The sequence below is a fragment of the Pteropus alecto genome, unplaced genomic scaffold (assembly GCF_000325575.1).
Source record: "Pteropus alecto unplaced genomic scaffold, ASM32557v1 scaffold63, whole genome shotgun sequence".
Classification (NCBI taxonomy): domain Eukaryota; kingdom Metazoa; phylum Chordata; class Mammalia; order Chiroptera; family Pteropodidae; genus Pteropus; species Pteropus alecto.
Genome location: NW_006434897.1, coordinates 5,850,469 through 5,872,226, shown reverse-complemented (window position 1 = coordinate 5,872,226; position 21,758 = coordinate 5,850,469). Strand labels below are relative to the sequence as shown.

General features: G+C 32.5%; 1 protein-coding gene across 11 annotated transcripts in view; it reads right to left on the bottom strand.

Annotated features, from left to right (window-relative positions):
* BMPR1B (bone morphogenetic protein receptor type 1B) overlaps nt 1-21,758 on the bottom strand; it is a 247,075-nt gene that overhangs the window by 129,100 nt on the left and 96,217 nt on the right. For 5 of the 11 annotated variants that reach the window (XM_025046011.1, XM_015588490.2, XM_015588486.2 and 2 more), the window contains one exon: nt 19,347-19,441. The exons of 3 other annotated variants lie outside the window; for them this stretch is intronic. The gene's annotated coding sequence lies outside the window, so the exon portion shown is untranslated. Of the gene's footprint in view, nt 1-4,180; nt 4,217-5,712; nt 5,778-19,346; nt 19,442-21,758 lie in introns of all 11 variants that reach the window. 3 more of the 11 variants (XM_015588488.2, XM_015588489.2, XM_025046014.1) reach the window with 3 other exon arrangements.

Sequence of the window (21,758 nt, the reverse complement as noted above, 5' to 3'; positions counted from 1 at the left end):
GATAAATCTGGGAACTCTACTTTGGAACAACCTGGCCTTCCAACTTCAGTTTCATTTGAGGAACTCAAAAGAGCAATGTCATCAGGGAGGAAAATGTCTGCATGGCTTGCTGAATATTGACGAGAAACCTTACAAGCCCCTTGGGCATTACATGTAATGTCTTCTTAGGCAGTGGGTTAAGGAAAGAGCCCAAGGTGGATGAGCAGCTGAATCTTGGGTGTGGAAGAATGAACCTCTTCTTATACAAAGAAAAAGAAAGTGGGTGTTTCTCTGTGGATTTGTCAAGTGTTTGGAAGAAGAAACTGAAATAACAAAAAAAAAGACAAAAAAAAAGAGGGTAAGTTCTCTTCCCTACCCTTCTCTTTTGTCTGGTCAGTGCAGCTGGATCTGCCTAGACTAAATCATTGTGTTTGGTGGAAAAATAATCATTTTGAATATGTGCTCTCCACAGTAATCTGGCATAAACTGTTGCTTTACAAATATTTTTCTAATTGTGGGTTAGATGGTATATTTGTAAGGGCAAGAGGATAAACATACTTTATAATATTGTGTTAGCTTAATTTATAACTTTTAAATATTTTGACATATGGTATGTAGTTCTCTATTTGTACTCTTGCCCCGGATCCTTCAAAAGTTAGAGGTAGATTTGGAAAACACATTGCAAACACCTTGTCAAAGCTTCTGTCTCTCTCTCTCTCTTTCCCATGTCCTTCTTGTCTCTTATCCCTGCAATCCATATATAATTACATAACACAATATGCTGCAAAGATAACAATCTCTTCCATATTTTCAAATATACCAGAAAGTTGTAAAAAAAATTACAAAAAGTATTAAACAATCTCTGTCATAGTAACAAATGGCAAAACATGAAAATACCAAGCTACATATCCATAAAGTGGAAAAAAATAGGAAAGATGAAACCAAATACTCAACAACTTTACCAAAATTGGATAAATAAAAACAAGTATAACGCATGGACCTGGCTTTAGAGGAGCTTAAAGATAAGCAAGAGACACAACCTTTACTTGAAATAATTTCCACCACCTAACAAGATATCTGGAGGACAGAAGGTAACACAATATTATTCGTTGAATGTATCAATAAATAAAAAAATGAACTAACGATTCTACTGAGACAATAGTTTGTTAAGCAATGTCACCCTAGACCTAGGCACAGAAGCCCATGCTCTAATCTAGAGAAGTGTCAAACTTTTTGGCCTCAGTATTCCTTTACATTCTTAAAAAAATATTAAGGACACCAAAGAATTTTTGTTTCTTTATTTTTGTCAATTTGTTTTGTTTATGATTCATTTACTTACCATATTAGAAATTAAAGCTGAAGCACTTATAAAATATTTATTAATTCATTTTAAAATAACAATAATAAATCTATTACATGTTACCATAAATAGTTTCATGAAAAATCACCATGTTTCCTCAATTAAAAAAATTTGGTGATAAGTGTCTGGCTTAACAGAAGATAGATTCTCAACTCTGCTTCTTCATTTAATATGTTGTGATTAAGTTGCTTTGGTTAAAGTATATATAGACAATTTGTATGCTACAGATAAAAAGAATTGAAAAAGGGGGAAATATTTCAACAGCCTTTCAGATATTGTGAATATTGTACTTAATACTACACTCAACATGTAGTTGTTTCCTTTAGTTTAGTTGCAATGTCGAATCTGAACCCTAACAATAAAATATTGGATTCTATTACATTAAAATACATTCTAGTACATTGTACTTTGACTAGATCTTTTATCACATAATTTTATAACATCATCCATTGATCATTTGGAAAACATCAGTGCACCAACTCATGCAGAACTTGCACAAGTGAACGTTTCCTTATACAACAAAAACTCACATATGCTGACATCACCACCAATATCATCAAAAAAGATTTTAAATATTTGGATACTCTGAGGCTCATGGTGCCAATAACAAATTTTCCAAAATTCGAGCTACCTGAATTTTGACTTGCTAGTTCAAACTTTATCAGCAACATGAATACTGTCGATTTTTTTTCCTTGATAGGCTCACTTCATTCATTTCAAGAATATGTCTATGTAATATCCAAGTCTAAATTGTCATAATTTGTCCGTCAGCCATTCTTTCAATTAAAAATAATGACCCATTAAAAAGGAACTAGTTCAGCAACAATTTCTTGAGTAAAGCCATTGTTTTACTTTCAGTATACAGCACCTTCACTATGCAGAATGAAGCATACTGTCATTTCATCACATAGACTATTAAAAGGGCATGTACTAAAGGGTGCAGATTTTTAAATTAATAATTTTTATTACTTTATCAAGGACATTTTTAAATTAAATGTTCATTTTTTTCTTGAAGGGTATGACAGTGAAGGACACAGTGGTGAACAGCAGGTCTGTTGCCACCACCTTTGTTGGTGCTGAGGTGCCAGCAGTTTTCCCTACCATAGCTTACAAATCATTGGAGCAAATACTGGCACAGTGAAAAATGCAAATACCACTTCAGTATTACTATTAAAATAGTTTTGAATTGACAAATGCCCCAAAAGCTTCTTGGAGAGCTTTTCGAGTTCCATTGACCATACTTTAGGACCACTATTCTGGCTGCCCTTTCTCCTTATGTATCAAAGAGCCCATTGGAACAAATAAACAGCTCCCCAACCCAACTCCACCCCACAACCCTTGTGGATGACACTCCATGTAGTACACAACCATTTTGTTCTTAGCAGAGAATCTTCTTTAAATAATATGTAGGGGAAAAAATCATCAAGAAATACTGACATTTCAAAAAGGCATCAGTATTGAAATCAGGAGATGAGTACAAATGGACCCCGGTAGTAAAAACTTACAATTCTAATTACTTAATTTCCAGGAATCCATTTTACGTCTAAAAGATTAAAAGTGTAGAAAGTCCCTTTTAGAATACTAATGTTATAATGATAAAATCAGATAAATGGTCCAGTATAATCTTACCCTACGAAACCCAATAATCCCGAAACCTTATTCCCTAACCAGGTTGATAAACTTTCACTCTATAAAAACTGCAATATAAATTGAAAAGGAATGTCACTCAATTATCTAACTGAATATTAGTTGGAATTTAGCATAATATTAAAATTTAAATCAATTCATCAAGTTAATATAGGTGAGTTTTTTTCTTTGTTTCTTAAATCATGGGAAGTTGAACTCAGAAAAGTCTGTCTTTATTAACTTAATTATTCTGAATAGCCTTGAATCTACGTTTCTTGGATAGATTTTATCAATTTTAAAATACTCCAGCTTCTGAATTTGGATGCCTATATAACATTTGCTGAATTAACAAATATTGATAGTACTCACAGAATTTAGAATCAGAAGGGACTTTAGAGTTAATTTAGTAACAGAATGCAAATATGCTGACATTCTTACTTGTTCCCTCAACTATTTATTAATTCATTTAACACATATATATTTAGTACGTACAACCTGTCCGGCATCACTCTAAGCTCCAGATACACAACAATATATAAAACAGAGTCCCTGGCCTAATTTATCACTGTATTTTTTTCTACAGAAACAGACATAGCCTCGGAATACTGAAAACACTGTACCAAGGAACTACTACTAACCAAATTTGCCACCCAGATCCAGTTAAATATCTTTATTTGAGGTTTATAAAGGGTCTGAGATGATGCAAGATGCTATAGGAGATCCCAAAGAAGTAAAAGATGGTAGTTTCCACAGGGAAAAAAAACCAACCCTGCAACCTAATTAAGAAAGATAATACATACTTAAAGCAAATATATAATACAAATAGTATGATAAAATGCTAATTTTAGAACAGAAAATAACAAATACAAAAGACATCTAGATTTCAATGTAGGTTGATGTCTTCAAATAATATCTTTTTCTAATTCAAAACCTCTTTATCCTATTTTCTGCTATTCCCATGCATTAGTAGTACTGTTCCAGAAGTTTACATTTTCTGATTTTGTTTAATCATGTTTAAGAACACTATTTGCTCCCATATATACAGAAGAAATATATATGAAATCCTGAGAAGCAGGACAGTCTCAGTACCTGTTTTCTCATGCAAGTCAGCCTTTTTCTAAGAACAAATAACTAGCCTGGGAGGCATCTCTGCATGGGGTGGGCTGTCTCATATAAGAAGCCTATTCATGTGGGTCCTTTAGTACTCACCCGTACCTGTAAGTCAGCCAAGGAAGCAAATGTCCGTGTTTTCTCAAAGGAAAATCAGATAAAAATAATGTTATCCAAAATAAAATCAGTTGGAGGAAATACACAAGGAACTAGACTTACAGGGCTCAAACTCAAAAACTAACTATAAAAATAAAATACTACGACTTTTACATAATCAAATTAGACCAATATAGAGTCATTGTTTGATGAGAAAAATAACTTTTGAAAGTAATATTTACTAAATCTGTTTTTCTTTTTTGTACCTCTTCCTAATTCACCCTAAAGGCCACACAATGTCCTTTCAGTTGAAGAACTAGTTATTTAATGAAAAGGTTGCATAATATTTTAAACACAAGACAAAGACACTTAAAAACAACAAACAACATAAATCCCCCCTTTAAAAAACTGACATCAACATTTGCGATATTACAAAGTCTAGTCTTCCAGGAGCTCTCTTAAAAAATGCTTTACTTATTTCAGATAGGTCCCTATTTCTTTTTATGGGAGACAGCCTTACTAACCTAAACAGTGTTACTTATTAAGAAACTCTTTTCTCAGAAATTTTGTTCCTTCCCCTAAGTGCTATTGTGCTATAGTGTCTTTGCGTACTTATAATTCAGCCTCTGTTATAAAAGTCTATATTTAAGATATAGTAAATGAAAGACAGATGTTTAAAACATTGGGTCCACAATGAAGTTATAAAGACTGCTAGCAGAGTAAATTCTGTGATTAAATTTAGTCTGACTTTGCAATAAGGGTATTTATACAGGTGGAAAAGCACCGAAAATAAACGTCCTATGCTAATATTAAGTCAAAATCAATATTAATTAGAAGCAGCACAGATATAGTTATATTAAAATATCTAAAGCCTAGGTCAAATGTTTATGCTTAAAACCACAAATGTATCAAATATATCAAGAATCAATTTCTCTCAAATTAATGAACACTGTAAATCAGTGAAATAATCCACAATTTATTCAATTGTGACCTTTGACAATTATTGCCTCACTTTCTCCTGCCTAAAACATACAGCTTTCCTCTGATACACCTAAGTTCCTGAAAATATTTGTACATCAAGACATAGTCTTCTTTAACTGATCCCTTATTTCCCTCATTGTCTAATATATTCATGGGAATAGTTATTCAAATTTCTTCATGGAACCAGGCCTTTTAACCTAATGTGTTAAGAAAATGAGCAGGGATTTTTTTTTTCATTTTCGAATGGTTAAACTTTAAAGGTATCCGTCAAGGACATTTCAGGATGAGGCACCTGCACATAAAATTTATAACTAAAGAGCAATGCCCATTTTCTACTTATCTATGAAATTCTCCCATCAATATCTTAAGTAGAATATATGAGGCAAGAAGTCTAGTCATCATCCTTGTCCATTCTTCCCTTCTTCCTTAGCAAGAGAACATGGTTTTTCAGGGCAGCAATATACCCAGCTAAAAGACTATGATGTGGTCATTTGATTAAAAACTGGCCATGAAATGTAACCAGAGGAGGGACATCTTAAATGCTGATTATAGGAAGGTACCTGACGAGGAGGTTCATCAATTTGTCCATTTGATCTCTCCTTCACCTCCACTTCTTTCTTGCTGCCTAGAAATTGGACATGACAGCTGAAGCTGTAATAGCCAATAAGGACCATAATGTGTCTTCGACGATGCAAGCCACATGCTAGAGCAGAAAATAAAAAGTGACTAGATCTCTGATGTCTATGGAACTGCCATGTCCTGCCAGGACTGTCTACCTCTGGACTTCTTTATATGAAAGAGAAATAAAGTTTTATTTTTCTACCATTATTTCCAGTTTTTATTAGTTGCATCCAAATGCAATCTCCGAATGATAGATAGCATATATCCAGAATATGAGAAATTAACATGTATACTATGCCTTGATGCCTAATGAGGGTTGCCCTAGCATTCGCATCACCTAAGAAGATATAAGCCTAACATATCTTTGATCTATATGGACACCGAAACTCTGAAAAAAAAATCTCCCTTAGCTCTTACTGAATATTTGAGTGGTTTTCTTATTATAAAACATAAGGTAGAGATAAACCATTGCTCTGTATTAAAAGGTTTTAGAACTCTTGGTTACCTAGCAAAGATTATTTCAATTCCCTGGAGTTTAAAGAGCTGGACGAAGGAAGGAACAAGTAAATCTTAATAGGGACCAAGTAATTTCTGAGGAGCAGATACTCCCAACTCTATTCTCTTTGAAATTCAACAGTATTGGAATTTTTTTTTTTTTTTTTATGAACTGGGATGATTCTGAAATCAAAAGACATGAAGACACTGAAAATAAAGGAAAAGAACATCAAAATTAGGTCTTACATTTTGGAGCTATTAGAGAAAACTGCTTCTAATATAGTGGATAACTGAGGATGGAAGTATCTCCAAAATAGAAAGAATACTGCTTCAGGGCAAGCAAGGACCTAGTCCAGTAGGAGTAAAAAAACACATCAATTAACAACCACCCCTGAGAATGTATGTAAACAGTTTTTAGGAGTGATACACAGTGGCAGGTACAGAGAAGAGCAGTAGGAAAGATGATGAGTATAATTTTCTAAGTATGAGATGACTATACTTGTACATGTAGATGTAAAACTATAAATATCTTTCCTCTAAAACAGGCCCTTCCTATATTTTCTATCTTGAGAAACCATACCAGCATCCATCCAATTGGCCAGGTCAGACAACATGTATCTGTCACTATTCCTTCTCTCTGCCCCTCAATCTGTTTGATTTATGTTTTTTAAAAAGTCTTCAAAGTTTCCCCTATCTTCCAGCCCTCTATCTCCGTCTTAAGTCCTTGTCTTCATCAGGTCTCGATCTGCTGCAGTATGCCTGTCTACTGAGGAGATTCCCAACTCTAGTCATCCATTCTCCACACCAACAGAGAGACTCTTCTCAAGTGAAAAATTCCACTTTACAAACGAAGAAATTGAGGCCCCAGAAGGTTAACTAATTCGTTAAAGTTCATACTATTACTTGGTGGTAGAGACAGGCCCAGAACTTAGGCTCTCTAACTTCGGAGCCTACCCTTTCAACCTCTTATCAAACGATTAAGCCTCCCTCAGATATATTATCAAAGTAGAGAATGAGATTATCTTCAAAACCTGCCACATATTCTGTAAATGTTTCTTAAATATATTTCCTCAATTCTATGAAGTCAACTTCAGTCTACTGTGAGCTCTCCTTTGGAAAGAAGAAACTGTACCTCATTAAACACATATGTGCATTATAAGATAAATAGCAATATGTGTAAGAATATTCACCTCAAGACAAAAGAAAATGGAGTTGTCGACAACAGCGTCTACAACACGGCAGGGGTGACGCTGTGTCATATAAAAGGTGGACCATTTGGGGATATTTAGGTACACCTCAGGTCACAGAGGGACAATCTTATACATAACTGAATACATATTTCAGTAAAACAGCAGCCCAGACAGCTTTCAATAAAAACAGTACACTAGCTGACAAACAGAAATAATTTTTTAAAAACTCATCCTAACTTAATAAAGAATAGCAAAATGAGCCTGGTATCACTGTGGCATAAAGGTTCACTGCAAACTCAAAGGTCATGGGTAGATAGCATAGCTCAAGCAAAAGTTTGGGAAAATATCATTTATTCTTTCTTAATTTATATTCATACACATATGTGATATCAATATAGTTCATATATTGGAATCTTAAAATGCATATATGTATACTTGTTATATGTGTGTGTACATGTATATATACACACATATATATATATATATATACATATACACAACATGTATGTATATGCATGTAGAATTTTTCCTTCCCAAAAATCTAATAATAAATTGAAGTTGGCTTCATAGAACTGAGTAAAAGTATACTTATGTTCAATTTCAACTTGCCAATTCAGTTGTACCAATTTACATTCATATTAACAGTGTATAAGAGTATGTGCTGTTTTACATTCACATCAACATTTGGTATATTTCAGACATATTTTTAACATGGTGGGTAAGAAATAGCATGTCGCTTTAGTTTTAATTTACATTTCTCTAATTACTGAGTCTCAACAAGTTTTCATAATGATTACTTGGATTTTCTTTTTGAAATTCCTGTTCATTTTTTATATTGGCTGGTTTTATCTTTCTTATTGATTCATAGGATCTTTAATATATTTTTTCCACTAATCCAGTTTTTAGCCTTTCTTATTCTTTCATAGTAGCCTTTGATTAACACACTTTTTTTCATTTTAATGTTGCTGAATTTATTAATTTTTTTCTTTATGGTTTTCTCTGTTTATGTCTAGTTATAAGAATTCTTATCTTACCCTAAAATAATAAATACATCCTTTTCTAAACATTTAAAGTATTGTTTTTCACAGTTAAGTCTTTCTTTCATACATAATTTGTTTTTATTTATGGAATGAAGTGAGTAGATATCAATTTTAATTTTCCATATGGATAACTAATCACTGATTGTACTGGCAGCTTAGATTCACCGGTACTCAAAAGAAGAGAGTCCACATGGGCTGGTGATGTCTCCCATGGATGGATGCATTAAAAAGTTGAAGCCCACCACCAATCATTACAGATGATAAGAGAGAGAAGAAATAGAGTAAGGGAAAAGAAAACCAATTTGATAAATTCACTCTATTCAAATTTTTATAACTTTTTACATAGTTTATAGAACTCTTCATAGTCACGCTGTCATTACTTCACCCCATATAGTGAGATGACATTCAGTAGTTTATTTAAATTTGTCTGTATTCTTTATAAACTCTATAGACATACCATCACAGCTTATGAAAATCTTTAGAAAAATATTACTATTAGTACATATACTAATTAAGAATTTTTGTGATAATTCAGTAGTTTTCAAACTAGACTCCCACATAATTCCACAAGTTCAATACATGTGTTCTGCCACTGTAATCATATTAAATTCTTTTCTCAATTTCAGAAACAACTAAATTAAATTCATAAAATTTTCTCAGTATTAACACTGTTAATTTTTTTCTTAAATGACTTGCACCTGCTACTCATTAGTTTTACTGGTGTCTGGTATGGGTTATATATAATTACATATTTAGTTCTTTACATTTTCATATATTATAATTAAGCTAATCAACTCTAATAACTATTCTGGTAAGGTCAAAACACTTGGCTTTTCTATCTAGGATCTTCACCTCACCGTCATTTTATGTCAATTTTTTTCATTCATAAAATACATATTGCTTCATATATAGTATTTGGTGAGCAAAAGCTCAAAAGAAATACTGGATGTGAAAATGTTTTTAAAATGTAAAACATTTTACAAACAAGAGTTATAATTTATAATAACCTTAAATTATACCTTACAAATATGGGGCTAGAACAGTCATGGAAAAATCAACAATTCTTAAAGGTCAGTTTTATTTGCAGTTTTAATTTTTTCCATATTGTCTTTAAACAAAAAAACAGGTTTCTTAACTAGACTAAAAATAAAATTTATTTGTTTAAGCATTCTTTCCTGCCCCTCATAATTTCTAATAAAGTTCCTGAAAAGCAGAGCCTGAAAAAGGGAAAAAATTAATCTATAAGCAGTGTAACTCATCTCCAAATAATCTGAAAATATCTACTCTTATAATGGTATGGCTTAAAAATTCATGCCAACACAGTGTGATTTATAACTAGTGAGAAAGTCTATTAAGTCTAACTGAAATAAAAAATAGGGTATAGATTACAGATGAAGATTTAACCTGCCTCAAAAACATTTTAGAGCATAGCATAGATTTATTTGGAAGAACATACTTTCTTATTTTTTATCTCTTCACACAGAGAAACCTGGATAGAGTTATAAAAGAAAAACATAGACTGCAATGAAAATAATGTAGTACTAAACTTAAGATTTACTTTTTCTGTTTGTAAATATCAACAGAGCATTGTCTTCCCTGTAGGGAATATCATCGCTGCCCTGCTTTGAACCTCTATTACATTGGGAAGCGGCCTGCACTCTCAATCCACGTCTCAAACTGTTAGACATTGGAGAAGAAGGAAAGTGAAATTATCTAATTTAAAGGAAAGTTATACACTATACTGCAAAGTTTTAGTGAAAAAGAAGTGGGTTCCAATCCTACATGTCCTACTTTCCAAGTTGTGTGATCTTAGGCATGAATATTTAACCTCCCTGAATTACTATTTCCTCATCTTTAAAATAGGGATAATAAAAACCACCTCACAGAATTACTGTAAGGGTTAAATGAGATTGTTGTCATATATATATATAACTATGGCATAATGTTGACCAAATTACTATTAAATATAAAATGAGAGAGTAAACAACTTTAGGAAAATTGTGAAAGATACTAATTGTACTTTAACATTTTATGATATGAGTTTCTATTCCCGATATTTATTATTTATGTTAAAATTGGAAAGGTTTTCTTCAAATTGCATACACAAAAAAGTTTTCTGATATAACTGGACAATAGATAGAAGAAGGAAGGTAAAGAAATTGATGAAGTTAAAAAAATAACAATTTGGTATGACATTTAACTGGCTGAGATGTAGTGGACATCTACAAACAAGATTTTAAAAAAACAGGAAATAAAGGAGGGAGATGGGGAAGAAGAGAGAGCAGGTAAAGGAAGATGGCAACAGGATTGAGGGGTAGAGAAGAAACAGGGAAATAGGGGCTTGAAAGCCTGCATGGCTCCTGGATAGATGGGTAATTTTTTGCTGGCCACCAGATCACCCTTGTTTGCTGAACTGCCCAACATGCAGAAATGAGCAGCCTCACAATAAGTGTGGGATAGAAGCACAAAGAACAATTGGCCCATCTGTGTGTAGCACTACATGCGGTATGAAGTTTGTAAACCAGTGTTTGATCTGAAGTATGCTTTATGTCTCCAAAAGCATCAATTAATATCACTGACAATATACAGTTAATAAACAGAAACAAACATATATTCACACACATATAGCTCAGAAAATATTTTATTAAAATCTAACCAAAATTTATAAAATTGATTCTCAATCTGTGAGCAAACCACATGCAGTTTGAATTATTAAGAAATTGAAATCATGTTAGCAAAATATCACATTTCTTTTATACTATAGGGAACACACAGTATAAGAACAGCTTCGGATTGACCACAAAACCAGCTTCCCTAGTTGAGAACACATGGTTTCAGTAGACATACTTTAAGCTCATATTGTGCTTTGGAACCTGTACCAATCTACTTTAAACTGAAAATGTACAAAAAAAAATTCATTCTAAATAATTGTCTGTTTCTATCAATAATAATTTAAGAGAACTGCATGTGGTGTATTAATGAGTAACTCAAAAGACTATACTCATTGTATATTGGCTAATTTAAAACAAAACAAAAAAAAATTACACATTCAAAGAACTGTGAATTACTTTGAGAACAGAGTGTCCCACCTAGGTCACCATGCTTTCCTTCTCTATTATTGTCAAGTTCAATTTGCCAAGTCTCTGACAATAAACACAGAAATAATTTTCAAGGTTGGTAAGCTAAACTACAGCTGTGATTAATGATATATAAATTTACTGATAAAACTGGTAAAGAAAGAAATGGAAAAGAGGGAGACTATTAAATGAATTCTACATATAGAAAAAACTAATTTACCTAGAGAATTAATGTATGAAATCATATATGAAATTATGTTCCAACTATGCACTGTGCAGTTCTAATCATCTCTCTAGTAAAGCAGGAAACTAAAAAAATACTGAAAAAAAAAGAAATAATATGAATAACCTATTTAGAATTTTTAAGACTATTAATTAGTACAGATACTAACTGATGCATACTTTTCCAAGTAATAATACAAGAACAATCTGCTTATTAACTAAAAGGCATAATTTACTTTTAAGTGTTCCAAGGCAGGGCTATAAAACGAAATCCCACTGAATTGTAGTGTAAATCTTACCACTGATATACCAATATATCAACAAAGGCAGGATGACCCAATAAGAAAAAATCCTGTATTATCATTAAGTAAAATTGTTCGCCTTGAGTTAAAGAGGAAACACAACAAATTACCTCATGGTGGCCAAATATATAACAATCAAGATTATAAATGATGTCTCTGAATAAATATTATGTATAATTTCCCCACACATACATATACAAAATCTATACTTATAAGGTATGTTCACTCATAGCAGGTTAAGGTCTGCTTTTTTATGTCGGTCTAGGTAACCATTCATGTGTAAGTACTGAGTTCTAATGATACGAAAATATCTAGATTTTACTTTCCTGCTTTAAATATTAAAGCTTTATATCACAGCAACAACTGTAAATCTCTCAACCAAGGAGCTTAAAATAGAGATGATAGTGAAGGATGCCAATTAGATAGACTCATTTCTCCCCTGAATACAACTTATAGTTATAGAAACAGGGACTCAGATGGAACACTCACTCCCTATTGACCTGGAAGCTCCTTGCCAATTTTCCTGCCAAGGTCATGAGCAGGCATGTGAGGGAAAGAATGGTGCTGTGTGTTAAGTATATGATGGAGAACTAAAGTTTTAAAGTATAAAGTATAACAAACTAAAGTATAAGTTGGCTTGGAATGAAATAAAATGACAAAATCAATAGAAGTACTAAAATCTGAAGAAGTTAAAATATTTTTTTAGCTGCTTCCAAGCTGATTTGAAGTATAAGGTTATTTCTGTTCATTTTAGGATTCTGATATATTCAGTGCTAATCTCAAATAGTAAAAGACTCCTCTTATCAGTGATTTCACTAACTGGCCTCTATACTTTGAAATCGTTGATCCTGAGCTTATTTTTTCATAGATGGACCCAAATTGGGAAGGTTCTATTTGGCAATGCTTCCTTAAAAGATGGACTTTAGCCAGATCTTAGTTTAATTCATGTCCATATCACTTATTAGCTATGTGAGCTTGATGAAGCTACTTTACATTTTCAGGTCTCAGTTTCTTTATCCTGAAAAGGGAAATCAGAATAAGTCACTCAAAGGTCTGTTACAAGGATTAAATGAAATCACGTAAAATTCTTGGTAGAATGCCAGATATATATCTAATAGAAACCCTTGATAAACGGTGACTGTTATCAATGCATAATTTCTCACTCATACAGAATCATATTCTTATCAGGTCTGCTTTAACATAAATAATGCACGCAGCCTCTGTCTACAGTAATTTCAAGGAGCATGCTAACTGAAATCCAACAACACTCCAGTATGTTCTAATGCTTAAGTTTCATTTTACAAGAAACATGAACTTTTATTTCATAGAGATGGAATTCTAAATGTAATACAACTTGTGAGGTAACACAAAGATTCAAATTTGCACCACAAGAATACAAGATAAAGGTGATTTCACAAAAAGAGGGAAAGGGGAATAATAGTTAAACAAAAGTACCTAAGTATTTGTTTTATAAATTCTTTCTGAATCATAGCATTAACAGTTAAATAAATTAAACCATAAAAATGTAGAAAAATATTTTTTCCTATTTCTGGATAAAGAGCTTTCTAAGTTTCAAAGGAGATGAAGAAAATATTGATTATACTTAATAAAGATATTTTAAAACTTACTTAGGTTTCAAAACACATAAAAAACTTAAAAATAATCAAAAGTTTGTGAAATCAGTTGTGACTAATAGAATGTTAAAGAATTAAGCTAGTTTGATTTTAAAAAAGCCTCTCCTAAACCCATAAGAGAAATATCACTCTGAAAAAAAGAATAGGGACCTAAACAGATCAATGATAAAGAATAAGATATTAATAACTAATAACCCCCTCAGATTCAAGTTCACTAGTAATTAAAAATATAAATTAAATATCACTTTCCTCGATAATATTAGGAAAGATTTAAAAATTACAAATCTTTTAGCAGGGAAGAGTTTGAAGAGAGGTGAAATATATTTGAAACACAAAGTATCAATCCAATGGAAAATGTTCACTGAGAAATAATCAGACTTTTTTCATCGATTGGTGAGGTGAGTAGAGATGGCCACCGATGTTGATGGGAGGAAGGAGAAAATAAGAAGGTACAGAAATCATAGGCTGAGGCTGAGAACAACGTTAAGCTATTTGCTCAAAAACTCTTTCATCTTTAGATGTACAAGTGATTTTTTCCAGGGACCTTAATACTAATAAGCATGGAAGGAACCAAAGAGCCCCAATTTGCCAGGGAGTGGTGAGACAGAAATAAAAAAAGCTAGTCTTACTAGAATATGACATGTACAAAATAAGCTTGTTTTGACCCTTTCTGCCCCTTTAATTATTTACATTTTTTAAAGAATCCTAGATGAAAGTCAATGCAATCTGAAAAAGTACATTAGGTTCTTTGATTTTCATTTCAGTAAAAAGTTTTCCAACCATTAATTAGAACAAAGAATCATCTTAAAAACAAAGTTATCAAATAAAATATAACCATATCTTCTCTATTAGAATCTCTTAGATATAATCAAAGTATAAAATTTGTTTTTGCAGTTTCTATTATTTGCTTCAGGGTTATCTGCTGCATTCTATGGAAAAAAGAGAATAGTTATGGGACATAAATCTGACTGTACTACCAAAGAGAAAGGTTGAAATCAGGAAAGTCAGAAAGGATATGTCATTTAACTATTTTAACTACAGTTATGAGTGGAAAAGTACTCCATCCCACTTGGGGGCAATTATTATTAGCTTTAACTTTCAGGAGTTATGAGATAATGTAAGGGAGTCTAATGTAATACAAAACACAGAGATATAACAAATTAAGGTTTATGTGCTAGATGTAGAATAAAAATAGAGCAATCGCAAAGAGACAGAAAAAGCCACAATGGTAAAACTTAGTAATTATTTCTTTTTTAAAATTAAAATCTTAACTAGCTACTTGAAAGGCTGCTATTGGCAAGTTATGTTACCTCTTCATACCACATTTGTCCATATCTACAAAATAAAACAGCTGAAGCAGAAGAGCTCTAAGGTTCCACTTTCATGATTAATTTCTTCTTCTCCTTTAATTCTCTATGCATTCTATGCTTTGCAGTTACAGAAAATCTTTGACTGGCAATCTAAGCTGTTAACAATAATAAAACAAGATGTTATTGTTTTGCCAAAATCCTTTATGCCTCATTCTAACCACAAAGTTCTTTGACCTCTTCTCAATGCTGGTTTTGTGGTGGTATTTTTTGCTTTTGTTTGTTTTTACAATATATTTTTTTTTATATTGAGGCAACTTTGAGTTTCTCTCATCACTGGCTGATGGGAACTAGGTGGATTGCTATGTCCATGACCAAAGGAACCCCCACTCTTCCAGTTTTACAGTATTTATATTATTTGATATGACATTGAGATATATACAATTTATGCTTGTAACTCTTTGGTAAGGCACCTTCTTCATACCCATTTAACTATAGGATAGTGGGCAAAATATATCTGAAGAGAAATTCTATATTAAATTATGATCTACTTCAAGCAAATTAAAAGGCTACCAAATTTTCCTATGAAAATACCAATCTTGTTTTCATTCCTAAGACAGATACAATTCAAGGTTAAACAAACATGAGTCATAGTCAATGTCTGGAAGAGGTTTATAAGGCTTCAACAGAGTAGAAACTTCTGGTAGCATACAGTAAGAAGTAAAAATAATCAAAATAAAAGTTGTGAATTACTCTCAATTGTGCATGAAGCTTTACAACTGTTACTGATTTACAAAATGCTTCACATTCAACATATTTATGTATGGTAGAGAAGTAAAATAAAAACAAAATAAATTTTACTTTATTGACTATCAGAACTAAAAGAAACAGCTGCTATTTCTCAACTACTTTTTTAGACATTGACATCCTTTTCTTTCAACATTTCTATTTTGAGGAACAAATTCTTCTGACTGAAATGGAATATCCCTTTCAGGTTTAAGAATGTTTAAGCCATGATTTTCTGTTATTTCTTTAAAACCTTCAACTATATAATAGACAGTAAAATTAAGTGGCATACTTTTATAGGTAATGATGGGGGCCTTTCTACCGTGTAATTCTGTAGGATACATGATGATGGCCCTACTCTCTCTTGAAATTCTTCCTGGGCCTTTGGAAGGTGTAAAACTGTCTTCAGTTTGCTGGGGTGGGGCATCATTTAACTTATCACAGCAGTCCATACGGAAGCAGCAAATAGCAGATTTTTTTGATAGATGCTGTCAAGTTAATATAAAAATATTCGCGGGCTGTATAACCTGAATTTTATGTGCTAACTAATATAAGTTTGAACTTTTGTTATTCAAATAACTTTCTGAGTGCATGAATGAACTCATACACACATTACTGTGATTGATGGTAGGAAGAGAAACAAAATAATTTTTTTTTTAAAGTATTGCTATTGTTTTAAAAGCATTTACCATTATTTGAAGGGCTTTCCTTTAATCTAATTAATCAAAGTTTTAAAACTTATTAAAATAAAAAAAAATCTATACGGAAAAGTGGGTTTAAGATAAATATGATAAAGTTTTTCTTTAGTCCAAGTTCTTGAATACCTGTGTGCTAGGTCTTGGAGGAATACTAAAAGAAAAAAATTTTTTTTAACCTAGCTACAAGTAGCTAACATTCTCATGTGGAAAAAGAAGCACAAAACATATCACCAGACTTTGCCAAGTACTGCAACAGAAGTCTATACAGGAGGCCACCACAGAGGCTGATATTGGACCAGCAGGCATCCAGGGGAGAAATGCCTTCATTGAGGCTGAAATACAAGGACCAGGAAGAGGGTTTCCAAGATTGAGGGAGTAACATAAACAATTCCAGAAAGGAGTAAGGCAATATGGATTGTTTTGAGAAATACAAGATGTTCCATATTGCTGGTGCATAAAACAGAAGAAAGGAAAATACTCTCGTGGGTGGGTAAGAGAGATGTGGAAAACAGCCCAGAAGAAATAGCAAAAAGTGAATATAGAACAAAAGTAGATCGAGAAGAGGCTTAGTATACCATAAAGACTGACCTTTATCTACAAGCAATAGACAGCAAGGGATGGGAATGTTTTTAACAGGAAAGTGAAGTGCTCCTGGGAGTGCAGATTGATCCCTCTAAGGGTAGTATAGTGAAGGACTGGTTGTCAAGCAAATAGAACTAGGGGTAGTGAGATCCATCAGAAGGTTAATACTAATACTTCAAGCTAAATTCACTAACCTTCCTTCAATAGATAGTGAAACACATGATACATAAGGTGTTATATTTATTTTTAAAATATACTTACATATAAAATATGATTTACAAATATGATAAATAACCAATATCAGATTGATATTAAAGCCAAAATTAATATTAAGACAACATTTCAAGTTTTAAAATGCTCAACTGGCCTTCAGCCAAAATACATCCCATTTTAGACACTGTCAACCAATATCACAATTTTCTATTTCTTCTCTTGATTAGAGGGACAGCTCTCTTTAGTTTCTTTTTATTGTAATAATTTTATTTGGCCTGTTTTCTGTCCCAAATTTGCATAGAGTATTGCAGAAACAAGATACCAGAAGGAAAAAAAATAAAACCAATAAAAAAGGCGTAAGAAAGCAATATCATATATTTATGCCATATATAAAGTAAATAAATAAAAGATATTGAGTAAAGAACTAAAATCAAAATCTTGATCATGAGATTTCCCAGAGGCAGTAGCAAAGAAAAGTTTAATTGAGAAATGGCGTTCTAGATCAATCATGGTCGCATTTCACAATAAACCAATTTGTTGTCAAAAACCTAAATCAAACTCATTAATTAACTGGTAGGCAGAGCTAGAAAAAGTATAAAAAATGCGTGATTCAGAGACTAAAACAAGCATTAAATAAATGTAAAAATATAGTTTAAATTTAGGTAGATTAGCCTTAAAGCATTTCTGAATAAAACTGATTTTAAAATATTTTACATTATTTTAAAAGTTACATATAATTTTTAAAAAGTGAGAGCCTACAACGATCGACCTCATTTTAAGATGTTTACTTTACATTTAGACCTCTCCATCTGCTGTTTTAGATGTGGTTTATCTCATTTTAGAATGAGCTGGGTCCTACATATTAACCCCAACACAAAACTGTGCCAGAGAATTAGTATTTCCTTGTATTTCTGTTGGCCTACAGTTTAGCAACCTTAACATTATTTTTGTTTTTACCTTAAATATATAGTACAAAAAACCTTTGAAACTATAATCAACTACAATCTAATAGTAACCTAACCTGAAGATTTTAAATATCATGCTAATTTTTATCTTCCACAATTAAAAAAAAAAACAACTGGAAAACTTTCACTGTGTCTAGTGCATAAGTTTTGAATAATGTTATACCAATATCAACATATTTGCTTTTCAAGCTACATGTAATAGATATAAAAAACATTTCATAAGTTTCCTAAATCAGAAAATAATAGATAAGAATTTTTCTGTCCCCTTCAGCACCATTGCTTTTATTCTTAATCTGGGACACACAATACAGTGATGATAAACGAACACAGTACAGCACTACGAACATACCAAGTAATGTGTAAAAGTGCTAGACGTGATAAAGGAAAAAACAAACTACTAATGTGCAGCAAGAGATGTTAATTTAATGTCTTTAGTAGAGAATCACATTTTAAAGGCACCAATCTCACAAATCACTGGGACAAGCTGAGAAACTCTCCTAAAGGCTGAGCCTTTTGCACGTTGGATTAAGACTATTCCTACTTTTTATCACTCCTGGTTCTCTCCAGTCCCAAAATTAGTCATTATTTCACATTAGTGCACTGTCAAATGGACATTGGCTTTAAAAAAAAAAAGACCCCATGTTGATTGCACATTTTGACAAGGTCTACTGTATCTTCACATGTTCATCTGAATTCCATTTCTAGACTACTATAAACTTATAAAACTTCCTGTTTTAACACTGATACTAAAGGAATTTGCCTATAAGAAGACTTCAACTTTGACAGAATGAAGAAACAGAAACTTGCTGATAGGACACAACATGAAATCATGTTGAGAGTCATTCCCACTGCCCACAGTATTTAACTGTATTATGAATGTACAGAGCAATTTTCAGAACAGCACACAAAACTACACTGCCACCAAGAACATTCATAAACAGCAGGCAGCCCCTCCTTATTAGTTTTAACATGCCACACAGCCCTGTGCTTACTGATGCAGAGCAGCCAACAGGGAGATGGAGTTTATGAGTAAAAGTGAGACTGAACTGGCTAATTACTTACCTCCTCACTTATGGCAGGCTTGCTCGTCTAACTTTTTGTTTCCTCTCTTGTCATAGCTCAGCAGCAAATGGTTATGATTCAGCAGAAGTTTGAACCTGACAGTTAAAAAGAATTTTTTTAAAGAAAAAAAAATTGTAAATTAAAGTTCCCCTCTGCTGCAGTCTTTTTTTTCCTTGCCCTCTGTGTGCGTGTTTCTCTCTCGTTTTCTCTCTCTGCAAGGCAAGCTACGTAGTGGTCTATAAATATTGACCCTGACACTTGCTCAGGGCTTTACTTGCTCATGGCACAGGTCTGTGTTACTGAACACCGTGGTAATACTCCGGCAAAGTTCTCAGCTGCTCAGACAAAGCTGTGGATTGGCTCACTACCCAGCAACCCTGTGCCTGCCTGGAAATACCATTTTGCTGCCAGCTTTACAGATGCTATGGGCCTTTCCTGAGGCCCAAATCAGGCACAGAAGGGCAATTATGAGGTTTGTCTGAAGAAATACAGTTTTCCTCAAGCAGGTGGAAAGAAGGGGGGCTGGGTGAAGTAGAAGACAAGAAAGGAAACACTGCCTTTGTTTTGGCCAAACAACATAATCTCAAACGCTTTATAAAAGTCATGCCTAAATATCATTCGATCAAGCTCTATGAAACTGAATCACTACTATATACTATGATTGGCCAAAAGATGTGGAAAAACATTTTTGTAATTGTTTCTAATACTGCCTCTCATTGAATAAGGCTGCTGTGACTGAGGAACTGGCGAAAAAGAGACGTTTCAACATAAATTCATTTTCAGAATGATAGAAATGCATTAGAAACTATAATATTAATCAAATTAAATTATTTACTTGGTGAAAACATAAAATATCTAAAAATTACATGAATCAACATATTAACTACTATTAGATTTTCAATCATAAAAATGTCAATTATTTTATATTTTTAGATTAAGAATAAAATCTAAGCCATGATGCTATATAGTTTGTAGGTGATATGAACAAGGTTATCATTACATACATACATCGCATACAGTGTCCATGGTATCGATAATTAGAAAATAAATCAAGTTCATATTTTTTACTCTTCCTGCCAAGAATAATCCTATATTTGCTTTATTAAAATTTCCTCTATTGATTAAACCAATGGTAAAGGAAACTAGAAATAATCTGGTCACGAACTCATTTTACAGATAAGAAGATGTACCCCCAGTTTACCAATGGTCACATGGAAAGTCTGCAACAGAGCCAAAACTAGAGTCCTTGCCTAATTGCTCTCAGAGTGCTTACTCCTTCTATTACAAGAATGGTTCTCAAATTCATTTTTAGTTTCAAAATCCTATCTTCATGTGAAATCTTACTGTGAATCTTACCAGTAAGCCAGAAAAATAACTAGCATAAAACAAAATTAGCCTTTTACAATTTAACTGACCCTCAAAAAAGTTATGCTCAAGAATTAACTTTCTAACAAGTAAAATCACCTTGTCTTATTTCATTCAATAATTAATATTTGCCCAATAAATTAACATATTGCCAGGAGTGGTATATAGCAAGGTGCTAAAGATACAAAGATAAAACATAATTTCTACTCTCTGAAATTTTATAGCACAATTTCAGAGGGGTAAAAAGCTAATTAAAAAACAGTGCATTAGTGTGATGATGAAGACTCTATAAGAGGGTAGCAAAAGAGCATGGAACATGGGCATCTGAGCCAATAAGAAGTGAAGGTATGAGAGACTTCTGCATCTTACAAAATGAATAGAAGGCAGTAAGGCACAGAAGGGAAAGACAATAAAGACAAAGAGGCATATATAAAACTTAAGCAGTTCTTGTTGGAGCATAGAATGTGATGCAGGAAAGAGTTTTAAAATTTTTTTTTAAAGAATGTGCTTCACTTACTCATCCTCCCCCACCCAAACCCTGGCAATCACTGACCTTTTTACTCTCTCTACAATTGTACCTTGCTCAGAAAGCCATGTAGTTGGAATCACACATTATATAACCTTTTCAGACTGGTTTCTTTTAGTTATCAATTGAATGGATAGTTTTAATGGAGTCAATGTCCAAATTCTCATCTACATAAATTCTTTATTAATGTAGATCTGACTAAAAGCAATGCTTTATTCACAAGAATCTTCCTCTTACTTTACAAAAGAAAGGCACACTCTCGTATATCCCAAACCTTACTATTGCCCTGGTGTCATAGAAAATTTAAGAATTTTAAAATTTCAATTAATGCTTAAATTTCTGTTGCAGAGAAGTATAAGGTAAACAGTTAAAGACTTTTAACTATAAAATATACTGCATAAAAATTCTATGAGGAAGTGAGATGAAAATAAAGGTCAAAAAAATAAAATAGTAATGCAAAATTTTCAGGTTTTAACAGAAGAGTCTATTCATTATTATTTAGATGGATAAGAGTTTTATTA